The sequence below is a fragment of the Eulemur rufifrons genome, chromosome 7, assembly GCF_041146395.1.
Source record: "Eulemur rufifrons isolate Redbay chromosome 7, OSU_ERuf_1, whole genome shotgun sequence".
In the NCBI taxonomy this organism is placed as follows: Eukaryota; Metazoa; Chordata; class Mammalia; order Primates; family Lemuridae; genus Eulemur; species Eulemur rufifrons.
The window spans coordinates 167,999,930-168,023,672 of record NC_090989.1 but is presented as its reverse complement, the minus strand read 5'-3'; the positions used below and the strand labels follow the sequence as shown (position 1 = coordinate 168,023,672).

Sequence of the window (23,743 nt, the reverse complement as noted above, 5' to 3'; positions counted from 1 at the left end):
TCTGATGGCAGTTTGCTAAGACTTCAGCTGTACTTGGCAGTCATAACTTGAAATTTTCCCATCCAAAGTCTTGCCTGGTGATTAAATTGTCAAGGAAAACATTGGAAAAGCTATTCCCAGTGGGAGGATTCCTTCTCACTCTGGACTTGGCACTGAATTTTAATGTCAAGCTTCAACTAGAAAATTCCTAGGGTTGGACTCAGTCACTTAAACCAAGTGTGTGTGGGTTGCACACAAGGTATTGCTATAGTTATTAATGGGCCCTTGAGTTGATTTGTAGCAGTATCCTAAACCACATCCCATTTCTCCTCCCTCAGAGGGAAATGTGGTAATGGAACATTTGAACTTGGAAGCTCACATGCAATTTGCATTCTTTTTCTAAGTAAAATTCATTTGGAAACTACTTGAACCTTGTGTTGATGTTCACGTTATACCAATTTATCTAGCAGACAACCTTCCTGACCCAAAATGTTGGCTTCCACTAGATAATTCCTTGAACTTTTGTACTGATTTACAGAGTATACTGAATAAGCTACCTACTTTAGGATCTCTATCTATCCTATTTATCCTTGAAAGAAGAGATGAAACAAAGAATTCCATTGAATGATTTAATAAACTCTGGATATTTTCTCTTGTTGTTTTGACCCATGGTTCGTGGTTCTAGGGGGTTAAAGGGCTAAAAAATCAGCATATTCAAAGAACCAAAAAGTTTCTATAAACTTAGACAACCAAAAATGTGCAGAAAGATTATTTCTCTTTCCCAGGGAGCCCTGCTGCCTTAATAAGGCAATTCAAAGATGGCATGTCGATTGCATGTCATATGAAAATGCAGTTTGGTGTGGCTTCCTGAAGGGTCATGCAGAGACCCTTCCCTGTTCCTTAGGAGAATGTGCTGCGGTTGATTTATGATGGCCAGCATCCCCCAGCAAGAATGTACCTTTCTTAATACTGTGTATTTGACCTTTCAAGATATTAGGTTCGGAAGTTAGCCAGAGAGCAAACTCAAACAAATGGTGCAGTGCCTATCAAATATTCTATTATCCCAATGTTTAGAAAGGAAAGGTTCATCAGTCAACATTTGATTCTCCACGTAACGGAGAGGAGTTGTTTTAAAATCTAGGGAAGGAAGGTGTTCAAATCCTTAGAGACTCCACATGACATTTGATCTAGGGACATTACTTGACTTTGCTTGTACTTCCTGGCCTTGGACCATTTTATGTTATTACCTCTAGGCTGAGGTTGAGAAAAGTTAAGAAAAGTTCCAACGAGATTCTTCACTTCATTCGCAACTCTGGGTGGAACATTTTGATAAGGTGGAGGAATACCTGGGTTTCCACTCGGCTTCTGGGTCACTAGTAGATTTCTGTTACCTTTGACACTTCGGACCGTGGAGATTTGAGAACTGGGGGATTAGCACAAGATGCTGAAATGTGAAAAGAGTGATGACTATGTGTCAGCTCTGTTTGGTTTACTCCAGGAGAAACTGCATTTTTAAAACTCTCCTGTGAAAAATGTGAGGCTTTCTAAATCCATAACATATAATTCTGCATTAAGGTAGGTTTCTGCAAAGGCCATGAGGTCATCTTTAGCTGTGCTGGGAAGGTTTCAAGTAGCCATGCTGGTTTTTACATTTTAATTTTTTTTTTAAGTCATCATCAAAGGGAAATTTCTTCCATTTTCTCACCCTGGAGTAATATGTTTGCTCTAAATGGTTGTCCCAAGCTGCAAAAGGATTTTTTTTAAGTCCTCTCCTATAATTGCCGTATGATGCTTTGAAATGAAATCATTTTAACACAAGTTACCTTACTGAAAGGCAGAGACTAATAACATACTCACCTTTGTAAACAAATGTATTTGAGGATCAGTAGCAGTGGAAAGCGGGAGATAAGTTCTAAGCCCAGAAAGTCATCTGTTCCTTGGGGACAGCATCCAAAGCCTGCAGTTAGCTTAACCTTTTCCTAAAGAGGCACTGGTCCAGGGATATTTAAATGGAAAAGGATTTTTTTTCCCCATCACATATAGGCTTTGGTATACATAACACATTTTCTTCCTTTTGGGCACACCTATATTTCTTATAAATATGCTAAGTATTCATAGCAAGAGAAGGTCAGAGAATCTATCATGCAATTGTTAGTTTAAAGCTTTATAAAAATATATCCATCCCCCACAGTCACTCCCCAAGGGAGAAAAATCGATCTCTCTTCCAGCTCAAACTGAGAAATGAAATGAGCAATTGACAATAAATATTTTAACTATTCAACTTCCTCATATCATCATGAAAAGAAAAGATTAATTTGAAGGTTTCAGAGATACTCCATAGCTGTTCTAATTCAATCAGAAAAATTTAATTATGGCTAGTCTTTACCTTTTTGGTGTTTTTTGTTTTGTTTTGTTTTGGTGAATTTGCTCATTTGAAGAAGAGAGGGCTTGGACCTGGGGGTGGAGGGAGAAGGGAGGTGGGAGGAGGGAGGTGGGAGAAGAGAAGGAGAAAGAAAGAAAGACACAGACTTAGAGAAAAACATGCCTTTTACTTTAAAGCCCTATTCGTTGTTTTATCTCAGTTTAGTTAGAAATTCAAAAAGAAACAGGAAGCAGCATAACGTGACCAATCTTTAAAAGAAACACATAAGGCAAGAGTGTTTGATACCAAGCTTCAAAATTTCTCATGTATTCAGTTATTTTTATGTAAATGGTATTGTAGTACTAAGGACATACATGTAGAAACTGTACGAATTCTATGTGTGCACGCCTGTGTAATCTACACCCAGATCAAGGAACAGGATGTTACCTGCACACCAGGAGATCCCTCCTGTCCCCTCAGTCACTTCCCCTCATCAAGGGTCACCATGCTGCCTTAACACCATAGATTAGTTCTGCCTGTTTTGAACGTTACATAAATGACATAGTGTGATGTCTCTGTGTCTGGCCTCTTCTCTCACTAATTTGTGAGTTTCATCCATTTTGTTGTATGTAGCAGTAGTTGATTTTCCTTCTGTGTAAAATGTCATTGACTGTAACAGAATTTTTCACCTTTCTTTTTGCTGATGGACCTTTCAGTTGTTTCCGGCACAAGGCTATTACAATTTGCGTAGCAGCCATGATCAATCATGTTCATATCTGCTTGTGAATATCTACCTACATATTTTATCTCCACTTAAGAACTGTAGTCTCACAAAATAAACAGAAATTTGTTTTTTAAAAAAGATTTATCCGTTTAAAGAGAAGGATAGAGTAATTTCAAAAGGGTTGACCAACTCTGCTAAGAGAGGAGACAAAAAGAAGACAGAAGTCAAGCAAAACTCTTGTGAAGTTTGTGTCTCTGCAGAACCCTCAAAGTTGAGTTAACTTTTAAAACATTAAGATTTGCTTAGTGATTCACATCACTGACTAATTGCTTTGATCTTTAAAGTAATGAAAACAGTCAAAAAAGGAAGAGAGTGGGTATGCCCTGTGCTCAACAATTAAGTTTCATGGAGATAATTTCTAATGATGGCACAGCACAGACGGTGTAGCCCAGCTGCATTTGAAATATGCTCTTGCAGTTACAAGTTCATGTTGCATTTTCAGAACAGGGCTTGCCAGTTTTAAAGGACTTGGTTTAAGTACCACAATAATTCAGGTTCTCTCACAGTGTAATGTCTTCCTGAGATTTGATTAGACATTTGGAAAGTTATAAACGCATGCTGAGATGTGCTATGCAAGTGATGCACACAGATTTAGAAGAATGGTATACAGAAAAGTTAAAATATCACATGAATAACTTTTGAACATCTTTTAAAATATGGAGTGTTTCACAAATTTGTGTGTCATTCTTGCACAGGGACCATGCTAATTCCAATTTTAGTATCTGTGCTGCTGAAATGAACACTTACATGATTATATTTTGCTGAAATGAGCACTTACATGATTATATTTTTAAATGGTAATATTGTGGATCTTTTGGGTTAAATATATTATTAAAATTAATTTCATTTATTTCTTTTTACTTTATTAAGGCAGCTATAAAAAATGTGAAATTATATATTATGTTTTTAGATCTTCACATCACCTTTCAGAGACTGGTGGTTTGGCCCAGAAAACGATGAGTTTGACAGGACGGGGGAAATAAGTTTTTCCGATGACATACTATAAGTGCTTACTTTCCAAATCTACCCACAGATTTGAGGGCATAGGTAGGTTTAGTGCTGTTGCAACTCTGTTTTGCTTTGTTTCAAAGCTTTGATCATAAGATTAACACCTTGACTGCCACACTAGGAAAAAAAAAAACTTTTTCCTTGGGGCCACAGTGTTTTATTATAAAAATAGAATAAAAACTTCAAAAACAAAATGATCCTTTCCAATTTAACGAAAAATTTGTTATTGTTTTCTGTGAATGACTTACATGGAACTTGAAAAATAGTTCTTGTGGCTCCCAAGGTGAAGAGACGTGTGAGTTGCATATGCTTCATGTGCCTCCGGGCTCAAAACTAGCGTGAGTTAAATACAACTCACATGGCAGTTAATGTGTTAATAGAGCAAGTACCAATTGTGTGCAGAGATAAAAGACATGTTATGTGGTCATTGAAGAGAAAGGCCCCACATGTTTCATTCATTTGTTCATTAATTCAATAAAAATTTATTAAGCTTCTACGATGTGCTTGTGTGCTTCAATAAGGCAAGCATGCAAGATTTGGTGGTAAACAAAGCACAGCCTCTGCTAGAAAGGAGCTTAGAGTCAAATGGTAGAAAGAGAAAGGAAAAGAAAGTGGGTATGTGGCAAGTGGGGACCCTGGGGGGAAGCAGGTGGCATCATGGAGTGTGACCAACTTCAGGCACTTTTCACAAGCACCCTTCGATGCCTGTGCTTCCCCTCACTCCCAGAAATGAGCCCATTGAGTTTCTACTGGGAATCAGAGGATGAAGAGGGTCACTAACTAGAAGCGACTTACACACACATACGTGAATCAGTTCCCTGCAGAGCCACGCCCCTGGTCTAATGCTCTCTGAAATGGAGCCATGGAGGATCCACTCACCCTCCTGCAGTTTAGAAAGGGGGCCGACATCTTCCTAAAAGAGCTTGTGTATGGTCTTTCAGATGATGGAGAAGGTGCATTCTGAGCCACTGAATTGCTCCTGTGAGTGACTTGCACAACACCTATGGCGCCATCTAGACAGCACGTGTGGCCTGAAACACCACATGCCAGTTTTCTCTGCTGCCTCTAAAATGAGATTGCACGCACATGTAAAGAAAGCTACATGACTCTAAGACGGCTTTTTTGTTAACTCATTTTCTAGCAGGAAGGATTAGTTTCTAAACAGTGACAGTTTCTAGGTTCAAACTTCAGCTCTGGTTCTCACTAGCTGATTAACCTTGGGCATGCTAGCCAGACAATTTGAACAACATCCTCTCACAGTTGAAGGCCAACTTATGTATAAAGGCAAAAGGGCTTTTAAAAAGTGACATTTGCCTGATTACACAGTAAAATTATGCTCATTGTATAAAATGTATGTATGCAGAAAAGCATATAAAAAGAAGTTTAAAATCATTTCTATTTCCACCACCCAAAATAAATACTATATGTTAATATTGTTTATATTTCCTTCCAATTGTTTTTGGATATTTTTCATGGTTGAGGTCATACCATATATGATTATGTATCTTGCCTTTTTCACTTGACATTACTATGTAAATATTTTGCCTACGAATGAAAATCTTTTTAACATAAATTTGATTTTACATATACTATTGTGATTTTATATATACTATTACACAGGATGAACATATATTTAATCTTTAGAAGGAAGTATAGGTAGATATGTATTTAAGATACTTAAGCCATTGGAGAACATTTAGGTAGATGAAAAGTTTTAAAACTTTGAAGAAAAATAAATGTTAGCATATGTAAAGTTTAATTCAAATTCCAACATAATGTCCTTTTAGATTTTTTAAGGTTATAAATTAATTTGCTTAAATTACAACATTCAGAGATAATTCATGTCCTCATTTTGGGAAGAAAGATACTTCCAACAAAAATCAACTGAAGAGCATTTAGTAAACACCAGCCTTTGGCATGTTTGAAAGAATCATGAATTGCCAATTACAATATTGATGCTATTGTTCACTTGCCAGGGCAAAACATTAGGTGGCAGCCTGTCAGAGAAGGAAGAGACGTGGCCACTGGAGAATGCTGTAGGAAGAGTTGGGTGGGCCTTAAGCTGGGCTTTGAAGGATGGGGTAGGATTGACATAAGCCTTTGTAATTCAGGGCTTTTGACAGTCACGTGCCACATCCCTTAATCTACAAATGTTGGTTTTTGTGATTATTTTAAAACAACAGATGTAAATCCATAGCGCCAAATGCACTCATTTTCTCTCTAGTGTGGACGGTGTGTACTTCTGAGAGATGGAAATGCCAAGCAGATTACCCTAGCGGTGATTATGCAATGCTCAGCGAGGACGGAGTGCAGGAGAGTGTTGGTTTACAGATTTTTTATGAGATTGACTGGTGGGAGGAATGGGTGGGATGTGCAGAAGAGGAGAGAGCAATAATTAGGTAAGACTGTTAGGCCGCTCGAACTGATCGAACTAATATTGAATATGAGTTAAATATTAACAAGATTGCGGGGCATTTGGTTTGATTTATTCAAATGCGCTCTACATCCAACCCTTTATGCAATTTACATCACTGACTCAGCTTTTGTTGGTGCATCAACCTCCATGAAAATTTGATGACAGCTGAAACCTGCTCCCTGTCTCTCCCCACCCACCCAAAAGAAGTTGCATGTATTTGTATCTAAACCATTTTACTACAATTTCATGGGTCCCAGGTTAGGAAGGGCTGATTTATAAACAGAGTCTGGTTACATAAAGTACTATTCCCCAATTTGGGGTTTGTTCCCCCACGGTCACCAGCAATTTCTTTGATTTGGATGGGAAGGGGAGAAGGAAGCTCGGCTGCACTAAGCCCCTCTCTGCACAGTTCCGTGCTAGGCACCAACACACAAAGGAGCCCTGAGTCCCCACGGCCGCCCCACTGAGCAGCATTTCCACTTAAGAACGGGGAGTAGAGAATCTAAGAACTGGCAGTGCAACATTCAGAACAGGAAGCTCACAGGGAACAAAGACCCTCAGGAGTGAGGCTGTGGTTTCAGGGTACAGTTATTCAACTTTCTGTCACTTAGTATACACAGACTATTTCTGCTCCAGATCTGTAATTTAACTGAATAATGGCAGTCATCATTTTGTTCTCTCCTTGATTATCAGAAAGTCAAGCTCTGGGAAAGAACAAGCAACAGACCATTGGTAAGAACCAATTATAGTAATAAAGAAGTTAATCAGATACTGATCAGAAATTTCCCCAAAGATTTAATATATAGTAGACATGTATTTGAGAAGCTGCTTCCTAGTAACTGAATCTCATGAATGATGATGATGGTATTAATGATATCAGTAGTAATAATAATAATATGACCACTACCACTAACTGGTAGTTAGTTATATTGGGTGCTTATGTGTGAATAAAAGCACTCAGTTATTTGACTGTAGATAGTATTTTCATCCTCATTTTTTAGAGGAGAAACTGATGCCCAGAGAGGTCAAGAAACTTGTCCGTGGTCTCCTAGACAGAAAATGGTATAAGTTCAGACCCATCTGGCCCCCAAACGCACGCTTTTGACTACAACTCTTCACTGTCTGTTTAAAACTGGAAGGGATCTTAGAGGAGATCATTTCACAGATTAGAAAACAGAAGCCCCTGGAGGTTAGTGGCCTGGCCAGTATCACACAGCTCCTTAGCAACAGAGTTAGAAATTGCACTCAGGTGTGTGGTTGCAATTAGATTCATAAAATACACAAGCCAATAAGGACCACCTGAAAATAATTCTAGCGTTCAAAGATTATTTGTGGCTGATATGGCTATAGTGTGGCAACTGTAGCAAAATTATAAAGTAATGTTTCATGCTAAGGTATAATTAATTGTGTGTGTTCAGAAAGATGGGGGTGAAGGTCTATTAAAGAAACACCCATAATGTCTTTATATTCTGATGTGTGTGTGGCATTATCACCCACTCACTCATTTCATGGATACTATGCGTCATCTCCTAGATGGCAGACACTGTGCCAGGTGATGGGAATACAGCAGTAGGCAAGACAGGCCTTATCTCTCCTCTCATGACCTGATGATGTTCAAGTGGGATAAGACAGAAGACAGTTCAAGTAATTAACAAGAAAGATATGAGAGAGTGGTAAGTTCTCTGCACAATATTAAAGCTGGGTGATGGGATAGACAGTTCCTGGGGGCTTCTTTAGATGGGACAGTTGAGGGTGGTGACATTAAAGCTGAAACCTGAACGATAAAAGGAGACAGTTGCATGGAGCTAAGAGGAATTGAGTATTCCAGGCATAAGAAATGGTTAGTGCAGTGAAAAACTCTCAGATAGGACAAACTCTGCGATAGGCTTGTTTGAAGAAAAGAAAGAAGGTTTGTGTTGCTGAAACATGAAAGAGGGCAAGAGTAATAACATCACTGAGACAGTCAGGGGGTTGATCTCGTGGGTATTTTTGAGCCAGAGGGAGCAGTTTGAATGTTGTTCTAAGTGATGGGAAGTGATGGGAAATTTTAGATAGGAGGAGCAACATGATTTGATTTTTCTTTTTTTTTAAAGATCACTGACATGTGGGAAGTATGAGAAGCAAGTGTGGGAGCTGGGATATCAACAGGGGAACAAGGCAGTAGATTTGCAAGAGGAGAAGGGGGCAAGGACTCACGTGGCAGTGGGACAGATGGGAAGACGTAGATGCATCCAATCTGTATTTGCTGATAGACTCAACAGAGTTTGACAATGGATTAAATGAGGGAGAAAGAAAAGAAAAGAGAAATCAACATTTTTTTGGTTTGTGCAATCGAGCACATAGTGGTATGGTTATCAAGATGGGGGGAGGAAGAGGTTTGGGATGGGAAAGTCCAGAATGTTGTTCGGGCTGTGTTAGGTTTGAGATGCATGTTGCACACCACCATCCAGGTAGAGGTGTGCATTGGCATTGGATCTTTGAGTCTAGAGCTTAGTGGAAGGTTGAGGGTAGAGACAAAGTTTTGTCATTTGCATAGGAGGTGGCACTGAAAGGCACTGGATTGGATGCTAACACCTATGGAGAGAAAGGAGATTGACAAAAGGAGAACCAGGACACAGCCCTGGCCCTCTACCCCCAGCATTTGACATTAAACAGAAGAGGAGGAATAAACAATGGATGCTGGGAAGGAAGACCAGGAGTTAGGAGAAAACCAGGAGAGTGTGGTGCTTTGGAATCTAAGAGAAGTTATACCAAATAAGGCATGACTGTGTGCTGCTAAGTAAAATGAAGAATGATGTTGCCAATAGCAGTCATCCCAGGCCTGAAGCAGGACTTTTTGACCCCACTTCTGACCCTGCAGACTTTGAGAATTGGTAACCAGGAGCTCTTCAGGCTCTCTCTCCCTTTCTCTGCTTTTACTCTTTCTCTTCTGTCTTTGCCTCTTCACTTCTACAACTCTCACTTATTTTGACAATCTGACTCTCAAAAAACTTTCCCCCCAATGTTTTCATGCGGCTCTCAATATTTTATCTCATGTATGATTTTTATTCTACTTAGAAATATATTCAGATATATTCAGCATGGAATGAAAGTGAGGATACCTAAAACTGCACATGGTAAAAGTTGATATTGCCTAAAAATTGATGGGAAATAACATTTCTTGACCAAGTTTAGATATGCAACAGTTGACCCAGGAAAATGAGCCTTAGTGGAAATAATGGCCAATGAGAAAATTTACCATGGCAAAAAGTCTTTGACATCATCATGAATAAAAACTGATAGATGAAGCAAATATTTATTAAAGTTTTTCAAAAGAAATGAGCTCCCCCCATGAAAATAATTTTGATAAAATAGAAATGAAAATGGAAAAGTTGGAAGTGATTCAATTGTGCTGGATAGAAATTTGATTAAATAATTAAATTGGCTTAATGACATTTGCCCTAGAAACAACTGCCTTGATGAAGATTCTTCAGTGTTGATTTAAGTCTGAGCAATGTTTGTAATCAAAACATTTGTTGCATCGAGAGGGCAGGGTCCAACCCTAGAGTCAAAAGGTCTTATTGCCTGGTCAACCCATTTTATGCAATAATATTACATGAACATGAACTGTCTCTAAAATGAAAGAATTAATTGCTATTCCAGAAATAAAGGCCTATTGAAGAAATCCTTACTTTCAAAGCCCTTGGTATTTGAAAAAGTGATCGCTTTTGGACTGCAGCCTTCACTGTCTCAATCAAGGCTGTAAATGTTAGAGAAGAAATAATTACTTCAGCATCTTATTCAGGAAAAGTTGCAGATTCCTTGCCTGAGCAAGGACAATTTCTGAATTAATGTCATCTGAATTAGTGCCTTTTCAACTGGAAACAATTCTCTCTAAAATACTTGTTTGTTCTTATGCTTTTCTTTTTTTAAATCACATTTGGTTGCAATTGAAGTCAACTCCACTTTGATCACTAAATTCAGTAACAGGCTCTGACAGTTACTAGCTATATGTCTTTAAACAAGTTACCTAATCTATTTCGTCAACCATAAATGAGACCATTAACACACACCTCAGAGGGTTATTGTCAGGATTAAGTGAGAGGAAAACTTAAAATGCACTGGTGTAAAGTAGATGCTCAAGGATTACTATCAAGGAATAATAAAGATTGTAGTCTTTACTATTGCTACTATTAATACTATTCGTATAGTGTACATTTTCTGTACACACAATGTAATTGGCTAGCTGTTTGGTCTTTAATGATTCGTTCCACCAATTAGGTTGAAAATTTTCCAAGGCAAGAGTTAGGCTCTAATCCTTTATTAATTTCATTCTTCTTATTAATCATAGCAGAAAACAGCTGGCAGAAAACAGCTGGCTCACCCAGACCGGGTAATTGAGGGGTGTGTGATGAAGGAATTATTTAAAGAATTCTGGGCAGAGTAAGAGAAACCCATAAGAGACAGAGAAGCACCTTGGGCTGGCAACACAAGGGAGCCCATAGTGCTCTTAGCATGCAGAGGCCGGGAAGGAGGTTACTAGTGAGAGCCTGGAGCCCAAAGAGAAGCCACCCAATGAGGGCTGTGGATTTAGAGAAAATGCTTAACTGCTATCTGGCAGGAAGGGAGCCAGTAGAATAAATACTCCAACCTGTCTCTCTTCGCACCCTCTGATCTCCTGCTGGTGCCTCTCCTTGGCTGAGCTCAAAAGAAAAGCAGCTGGCAAGGAAGCTGGTTAAGAGATTGTATGGAAATCGACATTCCTGAACACAGAGCAGGGAGGAGAAGAGTGGATCTGGGGAAGTAAACAGAGTGTAGACAGCAGAGCTTCTCCAGCCCAGTCAATTAATACAGCTGCTTTGCATGTATAATTGGTGCTGGTAAATGTTTGCAAAAGGAAAAGAAAACTGATTGAGGGCAGTTCATAAGCTATAGAAGACTCATCATTAAATGTCAATTTAGAAAAATTCTACCTAACAGCATAGTAGTTTAGACGTAAGGTTTGAAATCAGACCAACCCCAGAGTGAACCATGCCTTTACCTCTGCCTAATGGGGTGATCGAAGGCAGTTACTAAATGACTCAGCCTCAGTCTCTTCCTCAGAGAAAGGGAGATAAAGACCTACTTCATAGCTTGCTTTTGAGGAGCAACTGAGAGGACGTATATAGTACACCTGGCACAAAAGGAAATGCTAAAGAAATGTTAGCAAATGTATCGTCAATACCAGTGATTCTCAACGAGGGGCAATGTTGACCCTCATCCCTGCCCCACTCCAGGGAACATTCTGCAGTATCAGGAGGTATTTCTGGTTGTAACAGAGTTCTACTGGCATTTAGTGGGTAGAAGCCACGATTCCTACTAAACAGCCTAAAATGCTAGGATAGCTCCCCACAACAAAAAATCATCTGATCCAAAATGTCAATGGTGCCAAGGCTGAGAAACCCTCCTCGGTACTGACTTCATCTCTGTATTTCCATCCTGGGGCCTCTGCGTTTCTTGATACTAGTTCTTAAGACCCATGATTACTTGTCCTTTGTTCACTCTCAGTGAATTTGAGATTTTTGTCCTTCTCCTCCCATAAAAAGGGGAGGACATATCATGTATATAGCACATCAACACTGTGTGACTTTGCCCTTTCACTATTTAAAGGAAATATGTAAATAAATAAGGAAAAAATAGAAATCACTCTGACATGTTGTGATCTGAGCTATAGCTACCCAATATTAAAGCACTTCTGTGAAATACATGTTATAATTTGCAAGGCAACAATACGGAGCTGTTTCTAGGGGCATTTCAAATCACCAGCAGAGCAATGTATGGGAACACATTGTTATTTCTGCTGCTGTAATCTCTGGTGAGACTCTTTCCAAGAGAAACAAAAGCCACAAACAAACTTGTAAATCTAGTGAGGCTAACGTAGGTCAGTGGAATTAAACATTAATTTCAATGAAGGCTGCTCTTCAACATAGTTTGAATGTGTTTTTCCTTTCGTAGTCACTCTTCTCTATGCCCAACTTAGTCCCATTCTACCCTAGAGTTGTTGCGCCTTGAGAGCTGTTTTCCTTAAGAAAGTTGAAGTTATTAAAGCAGAATGCCCTTGACCTCAGGACGGCTCTGGGTCCTCACCATCTGTTCCGTTTTCTCCTACCACAAAAGAAGAGTGGCTTTCCCAGCTCTCCAGTTCATTCATTCATTTGTCAAGTAGTTATTGCTGTCCTAGGCTTAGGTAGTACAGACATAATGGTGACTGTCCTCGTGGAGCATACAATCAACTGGGGAATGGGGACATTCATCAAGTAAGCAAACAAATCACTAAGTCCTGATTGTGACCAGGGTGGTACAAGAACCAGAGAGCCATGACAGAACATAAAATCAGAGTCCTACTTAGGCAATGTGGTCAGGCAAAGTCTCTTGGAGGCAGTGACATTTCTGGTGAGGCTAGAATAAAGAGAAGGGGCTTTCCAAGTGAAAGGTGGGGGACAGGCCCTCTGGGGAGAAGGACCAGCATGTGCAAAGTCCCCAAGGCAGGACAGAATTGGTTATGTTCAGGGACTAGAAATTGGTGAATGAGGTGAGAGAGTATAGGACCAGATTATCAGGAGAAGAGCTTGAAGTTTATTTTGAAAGCAGTGGGGAAATGGGAGGATTTTTAAGCTAGACTGTGACTTAATAATATTTGTTAACATTTAGTTGCCTTTTCTATGGGGTAAGAGCCCTTGACATATAGTAACTCATCAAACACTCACATCTACCTTGTGAGATAAGAACTGTTATTATACTCACTTTTGCAGATGAGAAAAGGGAGGCACGTGGAGGTTAAGAGACCCAAGGTCACAGAGCTATATATCAGGGTTTTTCAATCTTACCACTATTTACATGTGGAACTTCCGCTGTTGTGTTCATTGTGAATTGTTTAGCAGCAACACGGCCCTCTACCCACTAGATGCCAGGAGCAGCCTCCCCCCAGCTGTGACAACTAAAAAAATGTCCAGACTTTGCCAAATAGCCCTTGGGGACAGGCGAGCAAAATCATCCCTGGTTGAGAACCTCTGCTATATATAGAAATTAAAAAAAAAAGAAAGCAAGCATCTCAAATCCCATCATCTAGTAATGCCCGGACATTGATGCCTTATCGGCCCTTGTCTAAGCCTTCTCTGTGTTCACAAGGGTCAGCCACCTCAGAGCAATGGTTCCCTCCATCCCCAGCTAGTGGATACTGGACCCTGTGGGCCTGGCCACTCAGTAAATCACCCAGCAACAGTAGTGATGTGGAGTTGTGCGGCTCAGCATTCCTAAGCATTAAAACAGATCTTGAAGGCTGAAGAAGGGAGGTGTGCTAAGAGGAGACAAAACGTAGATGAGGCCAGTGCTCCATACCTCATAGCCCCTCCATTCCTGAGCATCCTTCTTGCTCATCTCAGAAGCTCACTCAGCATTACCAGGCGACCCTCAGGCAGTGCTACCTCTGAGTCTGAGAATCAGTGCCTCTGAGCAGTGCAGGGGTATTGCTGGTGATGACGTAGTTTGGAGACACAGAGGAGTGCCTGCTTTCCTTGGGTCAGCACTCTGGACCAGACCAGAGAATGCAGGAGCAAGAAGGGTGGCTGTGACTTGCTTAGAGACCCTTGGAAAAGATGATGCACCATAGGGAACTAGCTTCAGATTCTTGGTTTGAAAAAGTGTGAAGGTGTCTAGCATTATGGCGTCCACTTAATAAGTGTCCCGTCAGTGTGTGTTTATACACTCAGTTCATTCAACACCTGGGATGCCATTCCTTTCCATTTCAAAACAACTTCCTTCACCCAGGGTCTCTGAATCCACCCCCATCAAAGTCCATCAGCCAAAGATTCACTGACGCATTCAATGAAAATGTATTGAGTGTCTGTCACTTTGAAGAGGAAGACTCGTCAGGGTCTGACCTAGTCTTGGAGTGGGGTGAACGTGAAGGCTGGTCAGACATTTAAAGAATGAGTAGAAGTGAATTAGGTAAAGAAAATGGGGACAAGGAAAGCATTCCAGGCAGGAAGTACAGCGTGTGCAAACGGCCAGCAGACAAGCTGGCTTTGTAAATACAGAGTTTTCAAACAATATCTCAAGCCCAAGAGAACGTGTTTTACAGATACATAGGTTTGTGTGTGTATGTACATGTGGCATGTGTGTTTTCATTTGGCATCCCTGGGTGCTGTCCACACTGCATACTATTAGGTTATAGTCAAAATTTGGCTTGAGCTTATGTGTCCTGTGGTTTAATCATGTTTGATTTCCACTAATACGTATTACTTGCTTACACAGAACAGACTTTTGCTGTGTAGGTCAGCTTTGGAAGGCAAATTTGCTAATCTGAATCTTTGACTTCACAACGACCTCACGGGATAGAATCCATAAAACAATGTTTTAACTGGAGAAAAGTGAGATGGAAGAGTGATGTCTGCAGGATTGTGTCCAATATAATAAATAATTATAAAGAGGAAAAACCAGAATTCTGGGAAATCTAAACAGACTCAATGATTAAAACTTTGGAAGTCTGGGGCATGGACATGCTTGAAGCTCTGACTTGGGTGGGGCAACGGCAATATATATAACCTAAACATTTGTACACCCGTAATATGCTGAAATTTAAAAAATTAAAATTAAAAAATTACAAAAATTAAGGGGGAAAAAAAAAAAAATCTTTGGAAGTGACCTGTGGAAAGAACAAAAATTTTCAGGTCAGGACTACCCAGAGTCAAATCTCAGCTTTGCCTCATGTGTTACGCTGAATAAATATGCTTCATTTTTCTAAGCCTGTTTTCTTATCTGTAAAATGGTGTGATGACAGCAACTTCATAGGATCAAGGTGAAGAGTAGAGATGATTTATGAACAATACATGGCACATTATTGGTGATAAATAATTGGTAGCTACCATTATTATGATTAACATTATGAAATTGGAACTGCTAGATTTTAAACATTGAGTCACAGATTATATTTAGAGCTTCCTGGTGGCCAGAGCAAAACAGGAAAGTTATATGATTGATATTGCTCATGTACAAAAGCACAGAAATGCCTCAAGGCAAGATAAGATCATCTGGGAACTTAGGCATGAAAGAAGTATTTTGTTCAGGTCTTCATTGAGGTCTCACTGAGAAATAAAGGAGACAATATCTTTAACATTATCCCTGTGGCAAATACATATAAATTCTATGTGCTTATTTCTTTTTTAATCTTTCAGAGTAAGCCAAAGTCACAAAGCCAAAGGGCAGTTGTGGGGCAGGAACTTTTTCTCTAATTCAGCCTTGCATCTGCCAAAAATTCATGCATCAATAGCATTTACTGAGTAGATCATTTGTTCTTTCTTATTTTATAGACACACATTTAACTACTGTCTTTTAATTAAACCTCAGTAACCCTTTGAAGTTTGTGATATAATTCCCATTTTACAGAGGAGGAAATTGAGGCTCAAGTTAGTCACAGAGCTAGTAGGTGATGAAACCAGGACTTAAACCAAGATCCATTTAACTCTCTTGACTCCACCCTTACTGCCTACCCTAGCCTGCCACCTTAACAAATGTAGCTGGGCTGTGTATTCCCTGAAGGAAAAAAAAGGGGGCTTTGCATAAAAATAAAAAAGAAAGTAAAGTAAATTGGGGGCTCTAGGTGTAAAATCATTTTATTACTAACACATCAAGGAAGAATGTTTTGTAAATGAGTTTTCTCGGAGAGATGTTTTAATCTTTTTGTTGTCATTTTGGTTTATTCCAAACCATTTAACTAAAATGACATAGATAAAAAGCCTATTAAGAAACACATTTAACAAAATCATGACAGTACAGTATATATATATACTAAATTGCACGGGTGGCTCTAATTTTGAATTCTGTGCATTCAAAACCAGCGGAAATGAACGTGTTTATATTAAGAAGAACAATTCAAATCTGTAATTTATAACAAATGTAATTCTATATTTAATCAATTACATTAATTCATATCCAGTAAACATATCCAAAGTTAACTGACATTTAAAATACCTTCCCAGTCAATTTAATTTTCATTTTTCCTGCATGATTCTAAGAGTACAATAGATTAGTCATACTCCATGTATTAAAGTCAAATAATTAGTATCTTCAAAGGGAATGGTACCTCTGAATTATACAAGAAGTTTCACTTACAATAAAGACCTTAATATTTGCTTTCAACATTTTCTTCACCCAAAAGAATGATGATGATGATGATGATGACTATCAAAAACTATGAAGGGTCCAAGATTTTACTGTACTTGCAAGCTAACAAGTTAGTTTTCCAGAGCTTCCTAGATGCTGGTAGAAAACACAAAACTCCTATGAAAGTGACAAAGGACTCACAGCACAGCTGAGGGCACAAATTTCCTATTTGCAACCATTTCCCATGCTCCCCAAGTCCCATGGGGGTGCCATGCTACATGTGCAGTGGGTCTGTGTCACACCGTAGGAGCCCTGAGCCCAGGAATGCCCACTCTTATGACATGCTGCTAGCAAAGCTGCCCAATCTTTGTCCTGGAAGGAGCTATTATCTTTGTTATCCTGATCAGGAAACAAATCTTCCCTCTGCCTTGCAGAGAAACCCTACTTGTATCTTCCAAGACTGCTTGACATATAAACATCTTTGAAAGGATAGTCAAGAATAAAAGCTGTCACAGGAAATGTAGAAACATCATGGAGAATCACTTTCCAACAATGGTGGTGGTGGTGGCGGTGGCTAACATTTCTTAAGCTCCTATTTTGCAGAAATTGGCCAAGCCCTTTACATAATTATCTCATTCAACCCCATTACAACCCCAGAAGTATACAGTATTACATATATTTATACATAAACATAGTTGAGACTTGGTAAGCAACTTCCCCAGGGTCACATACACAGAAAGTGGAAAACACTTGAGTGTGGGTCTATTTGACTCTAGACTCTGTAACCTTCATCCTAATGTTACCTTGCTACTTTACAAAATATATTTAGACCTGAATGTGTTCCATAGAGGAAATAAGTTGTTATTTAAAAATAGAAATTTAGAATGGATCACTGAAGGTTTAATTTGTCTTACCAAGATATCAACGGAGAATGTTTCATAAGTGAATTTGTTGGGAGAGCCAGATGACAGATCCCAGATTTGAATCCAGGAAATCTGCCTCCAGAGCTAGAACACTGCACCACCAGGCTGTGTGGCCAGCTCTGGGGAAATGACCCCTCAGTTACAAAAGCCAGATTCTAGAGTCAGCTCTGGACAACTAGCCCCCTTATTTGGTTCTTTCCCCTCTGTTTAAGAAATGCACAGCTCCTCGGAACACCCACATCTGCAAGTGCTGCTCTTCTCCTGGAGAACATGGGCAGCTTAGACACACTGACCCACATATTCTGTCCAGAGGAGGCCCATCACGACGGGGTGCTGGAAAATGACCATCAGTTCAAGCTCGGATAAGCAGTTCTATAGGGTAACACCAGGAGTGGCTGATGAAATTAATGCCAAAATATCTGCTGATGTCTAGAGAGAGACTCATGGCAGTGGGTTCTCCATCAGCACCTGCAGGTTTCTGATATTTTATGAGCCAGTGCAGGTTATTCATTCATTCATTCAACAAATTCCCAATGACTGTCTACTGTGTATGATATCCTTGTGCATAATCTGGTGTAAATACTGACAAGCAGGCCTGTTTGTTACTAGGATACAAAGTGGTACATCCTGTAAGGAAGCTACATAGAAAGATTAATAAGAGGAGGCAGGAAAAAATACCTAACACATCCTAGGGACATAGGGGGAAGCTTCCCATAGATAACACTTGGGCCAAACTTTAAAGATGAGTATAAATTTGGTCTCACTATTTATGTATGTTGCTGCATTTATCTCAATCTGCAATGTTTAATTTATTTAAATGCTTGCTTGTATATTGTCTATTTCCCATGTCTTTCATACCCATTTTTATATTCACAGTCCCAGGTATAGTGCCTAGAACACAGTAGATGGTATTCATTGAATGACTGAATGTTAAATGTTAAGTTTTGCTTTTATTCTTCATGATGATCATTTTAAAATATATGTGCTACATTTTTCAATTCAAATAGTTTACTTTCAAGGAAACCTTTTAAATTTGCCTTTATGGCAATATCTATCTTCTATACGAACAGGAGACAAAGTAAACTGAGAGTTGATGGGCTAATTTATTCGTTATTCGTTAGCTATTTTCTAAGCATCCACTACATACAAAGTGCTAGATGTTGAGCAGTCCCACACAAGCCAAGGACTTGATCCCCACCTGTGAAGAAATCAAACATAGTCATGAGACACCATTTGTGGGCCCACTGTATAAGAAAGAGCAAAACAAAGAGACATCACTGCCACCATGCAACAAAAAAAGGATGGAGTTAAAGGGATATTTTCTGGACATTTCCTGGGAAAACTTACACAGTAATGCAAACTGTGATTTTCTGGGAGGAAAACTTTGCAGTTGAATAATACAGATTAACTCTGTGCACTGATTAATTTCCCCAGACTGTCTCCAGACCATCTCACTTCTCTTTTGCTCTTAAAAGAAAAATTATGCAGTTAGTGAAATTGTATAATATAGTCATGCTTACAGTTTTAAGAAAAATGATGAATTAAGCTTAGAAATATCCTAGGATTTATTTAATTAGGTGATTACCAAATATTAAATTAATGGGAACTAGTGTTTTCATAGCAATGGTTTGTTTACCCAAGGAATTTCTGTCACACATTTTTTGATTCCAACATTCCCTATATTTATTCAAATTTTATATTTTTCTCTGCGGCACTAAAACACACAAGTTTATTAAGTAGTCTAGCTTATCTGCAAATATGCTGATCCCGAATGGTTCTGAAGTATTTATGCAGGTCATTTAAGTTGAATCAGAAATGGTTTCCAGTCAGAGTGAAATCATCTCTTAGTTTAAGTAAATGATGCCAGTATTTTAAAAAGCCATAATTATGCCCATGCCTAGACTCTCTCTGCTATAAGCCTTCTCCAGAAAGTTTTTTGTCTTTTTAATACATCATTTGTCGTCTTATGTAACTCCTTCATTATCCCTTTTTTTTTTTTTTTAACTTGACCAAGTGCAAATTGCTGCCCTTCAGGAGCTTGAGAAAAGGAAGCTATAAGTGTGCTTCTTAAAAATTCAAATAAGCCAGGAACAGTAGCACATGACTGTAGTCCCAGCTACTCAGAAGGCCGAGGTAGGAAGATTACTTGAACCCAGGAGTTTGAGGCTGCAGTGAGCTCTGATTGCACATGTGAGTAGCCACTGTACTCCAGCCTGGCCCATGCAGTGAGACCCTATCTCCAAAAAAAAAAAAAAAAAATCCAAATAACTTAATACCTTCCCTGAAGATGTCATTCTCTTGAATAACATCTTCAATAGCTCTCCTTGCTGATAGAATCAAGTTTAGGCTTTTCAATACATGATTCAAGACTATCCATGATCTGGCCCATGCTGTCTCTTCCTCACACTTAACCACCTGATATTTACCCACTTAGAGTTTCCCCACCATCATGATTTCTGTACGCCTGCTGGTGTCATTCCCACCACCTGGAATACCTGTCCCAACTTCCTTCACTTGGTTATCTCCTGTTCATCCTTCAGAAATCAGTTCCTCCTTCAGGTCCTGCAGGAAGCTTTCTCCTACTACCCAGGTTTGGCTAAGGTCCCTCTGTGTTCCGCAACACCGGTGGCAGACAGAACACTGCACCATCCATAGTTGAAGTCATCTACCCCTATCTGCCTTGTCCATTAGACTAAAAGTACCACAAGGACCAGAATGTGTTTAATTCCCCTTTGTGTGCCAATGTCTGGCACTTTGTGGGCACTCAGTAAATATCTGTTGAATGGATGAACGCATGAATGAATGAGGGCCTATGAGGAAGAACCTGAAACAGAAAGTCAATGAAGTAGGACACACCTTAAAAATACAAGTCTAGGGAAACAGGAAGAAAAGTTGAGGAATACAGCTAATGTAAGGAGGAGCACATTTAAATATGTGTTGATTTAATGTTTACTGAACATCATATGGTAAGATGGGGGTACAGTGCTGAACAAGACAAACAAGGGCCCTACCTCATGCCCTGTGCACCTAGGGCATATGCTAACAAGATTAAAAAAAAAAAAAAAAGTTGACCAGGTGCAGTGGCTCACACCTGTAATCCTAGCACCTTGGGAGGCTAAGGCGGGAGGATCACTTGAGCTCAGTAGTTTGAGAGCAGCCTGAGCAAGAGCAAGACCCTGTCTCTACAAAAAATAAAAAAAATTAGCCAGGCGTGGTGGTGCCTGGAGTCCCAGCTACTCAGGAGGCTGAGGCAGGAGGATCACTTAAAGCCCAGGAGTTTGAGGCTGCAGTGAGCTATGATGACACCACTGCACTCTACCCAGGGCTGCAGAATGAGACGCTGTCTCAAAAAAAAAACCAAACAAACAAACAAAAAAAAAAACCTAAGAGCTATGAGGAAGTAGACAAGGTGAAGATGATAAAAGGGTTATAGGGAAAGAGATTTTTAACTCATGGATGGTCAGAGCAGGACTCTTGGAGAAGGTGATTTTGAAGATGATACCAGAAGGGTGACAGGGAGCTAGCCTTGCCAAGAGCTGGTGGGAGAGCACTCTAGTATGTGCAAAGGCCCTGAGGCAGGACAAAGTTCAAGATTTTGAGAAAGAGGTCTATTAGTTTATAGAAATCTTCAATTATATGGCCATCTTCTCTCAAGAAAGATGGAAAACACGAGTTCAGAGGGAAGATAATCGGTAAGCACCAGGTGGCTTGTAGGTGGCTCTAAGAAGGACTGAAGTGCAGAGAAAGACCCCTGAGAACCCATGAGGCTCCAGCAAAGAGACACTGAGCCCAAGGAGAGTCTCCCAGAGGATAATCACTGGCTTCTACATTCTGTAAACTGATGTGCAAGAGAAGGGAGAAATTAGGTTTTGGAAAATCCTTTACTTAAAATACTGAGGCCAGAATATTCATCAGGGAAGCCTCTGGCATTCTTTACTACTTTGCTCCTGTCTTGTAAACATGAACCAACACAGATTTTCTAGCCCACAAAATGCATCAGGAGGGCTCTCCCTTCCCTAGAGAAGGACAGGAGATGGAATGAGGGACATTAGCAATGGTTTTTGCTGTATTTTCCATTAATGTTCACCATAAGCACAATAACAATAATAATTAACATCAATGGTCACTCACTAAATGCCAGTGACTGCACCAACCATCTCATGGCAGAAGGGTTAAGACATGGGCTCTGGAGTCAGGCCTCCTGAGTTTCAATACTACCTCCTACACTTACCCGCTCTGTGGTTCTCCTACAAGTCACTAGACATGAGTGCCTTTACTCCCTCATCTGTATGACGCAGGTGAAGGGGAAATAACAGTATCCTGGGACCATTATGAGAAGTGATTAGGTAATGTACAAAAGTGCTTAAAATAGCACTTCATACCTACTGATGCGAATGCAAGCTTCTGTCACTGACTTATTTAATTATCACAACAGCCATATCTGGTTGGTACAACTGTCATCCCTATTCTACATATGAGAAAACTATGGAAGGTTTGTGTAGCTTGCCAAGGTCTCATGGTCAGTGGGGCATCGAGGAACTGAAGCTAGACTGATTGCAGAGCTCAAGGTGTTAATCATCGCTCTAGCATACTTTTTATTTAAATTAGAATTATCACCTGAGTTGGAAACTAGCCCATTTATTCACGTGTTTATCTTGGCAGATTTTGATTGTGTATTTCTCTTGTTTGCTTGCTTGTTGGAGAGGGTCTAAGAGAAAAGGGGCACAACTGAGATGAAAGCCAAGGGTCTGCAGTGTTGCCAGGCGTCTGGTCTCTAGCACAGCCCGGCGAGTTCCACAGGCCCAACAAATTGGATGGTATTTGGAGCTCTTGCTCTTCAAGGGTTTTTCCACAGTGTTATCTGCAATTTATAATAACAATTTCGAGGAACGAAGTCATCAAACACACATGTACCCACACATCCCACGCTCAGGGTGGTTTCAGTTTTTTAAAAATTTTCTCTGAAAATTGAAAGTCCATAGACATAGCTATTGAAATTCTCTAAAAACCAGATGAATTATGCCCTGAAAATAACCCCATCCCTAATCAATGTGAGGGAACTAAGTTTTCTATAGCTGGGGTCAGAGTGAGTAGGGGGAAAGGACCCCTGGTTTTTGGTGCCATCATGTTCCAGCAATGGTTTATGTCAAAATGTTCATGTTCTGGGTGAACAGTGATGCTTAAAAATGAGAAAGGATGTTTAATGGAATGGTCTGCACATATTAGCCCAAGTGCTGAATTTATTCCTCCAACCTCTTCCACAATTTTTAAGTCAATTCATGGGTAAATTTGGTCAACAGCAACACTGAGACTGATTCTGTGTAATTCAGGTCTGTGCTGGATTCCTTCCAAGAAGACTCAGTTACAGAGAATATGAAAGGGACCCTGCTTCAAATAAATGGTGTTGGCATATTCTACACATTATTAAATTGTGTGCATTATGTTTCACAAGCATGATAAATGCTTGTTGTCACTTGGCATTTACAAGTTCTTGCAACATTTGGTCTGAAAGCTGAGCAAAGTTGGGGCAGAACTAATTTGTGAAGAAAAGTATTATACTTTTAAACACTTCTTAGGCTGATAAGCTTTAGGCAGTTTTTTAATTCAATCAGCTACTGAGGGTTTTTTTTTTTTTTTTTTTGGTACATGTATGTTTTTATTTTATTTACCTGTGGTGTCTTTTTAGCTTATATTTATTGAACTGCCTGACACTCTACTGATTTTTCTTTTTTTCTCTTTCCTTCCTTCCTGCCTTTCTCCTTTCCTTCCTTCCTCCCTTCCTTTCCCTTCCCTCCCCTTCCCTTCCCTTCTCTTTTCTATTCTTTTCTTTTCTTTTCTTTCTTCAGCTTATGTAACTTTACACAGTCCTGTAGGTTGATGTTACTATTATTCCCATTTTACAGATGAAGAGACTAAGGTACAGGAAAATTAAAAAAAAATTGCTAGTAGGTGGTAGAGCTGGGCTTCCAATCCAGGTAGTCTAGCTCCAGAATCTGTGTTTAAACCTCCATACTATCCTGCCCCCCAAAACTATGTTATCAATAAATACTTGTTAAATAGATGAATTATCATGTGAGCTTTAATTAGAAGAACATACACAGCTCCTATGTTAGGGGACTTGACATTTAAAAATTAAACAAATATACTCATGA

At 39.6% G+C, this 23,743-nt stretch overlaps 1 protein-coding gene and 1 pseudogene across 9 annotated transcripts in view; one reads left to right on the top strand and one right to left on the bottom strand.

Annotated features, from left to right (window-relative positions):
* Positions 1-23,743, top strand: part of CADPS (calcium dependent secretion activator) — a 454,766-nt gene that overhangs the window by 56,234 nt on the left and 374,789 nt on the right. The gene's annotated exons all lie outside the window — the stretch shown is intronic.
* LOC138388886 (U6 spliceosomal RNA) lies at positions 3,776-3,868 on the bottom strand (annotated as a pseudogene).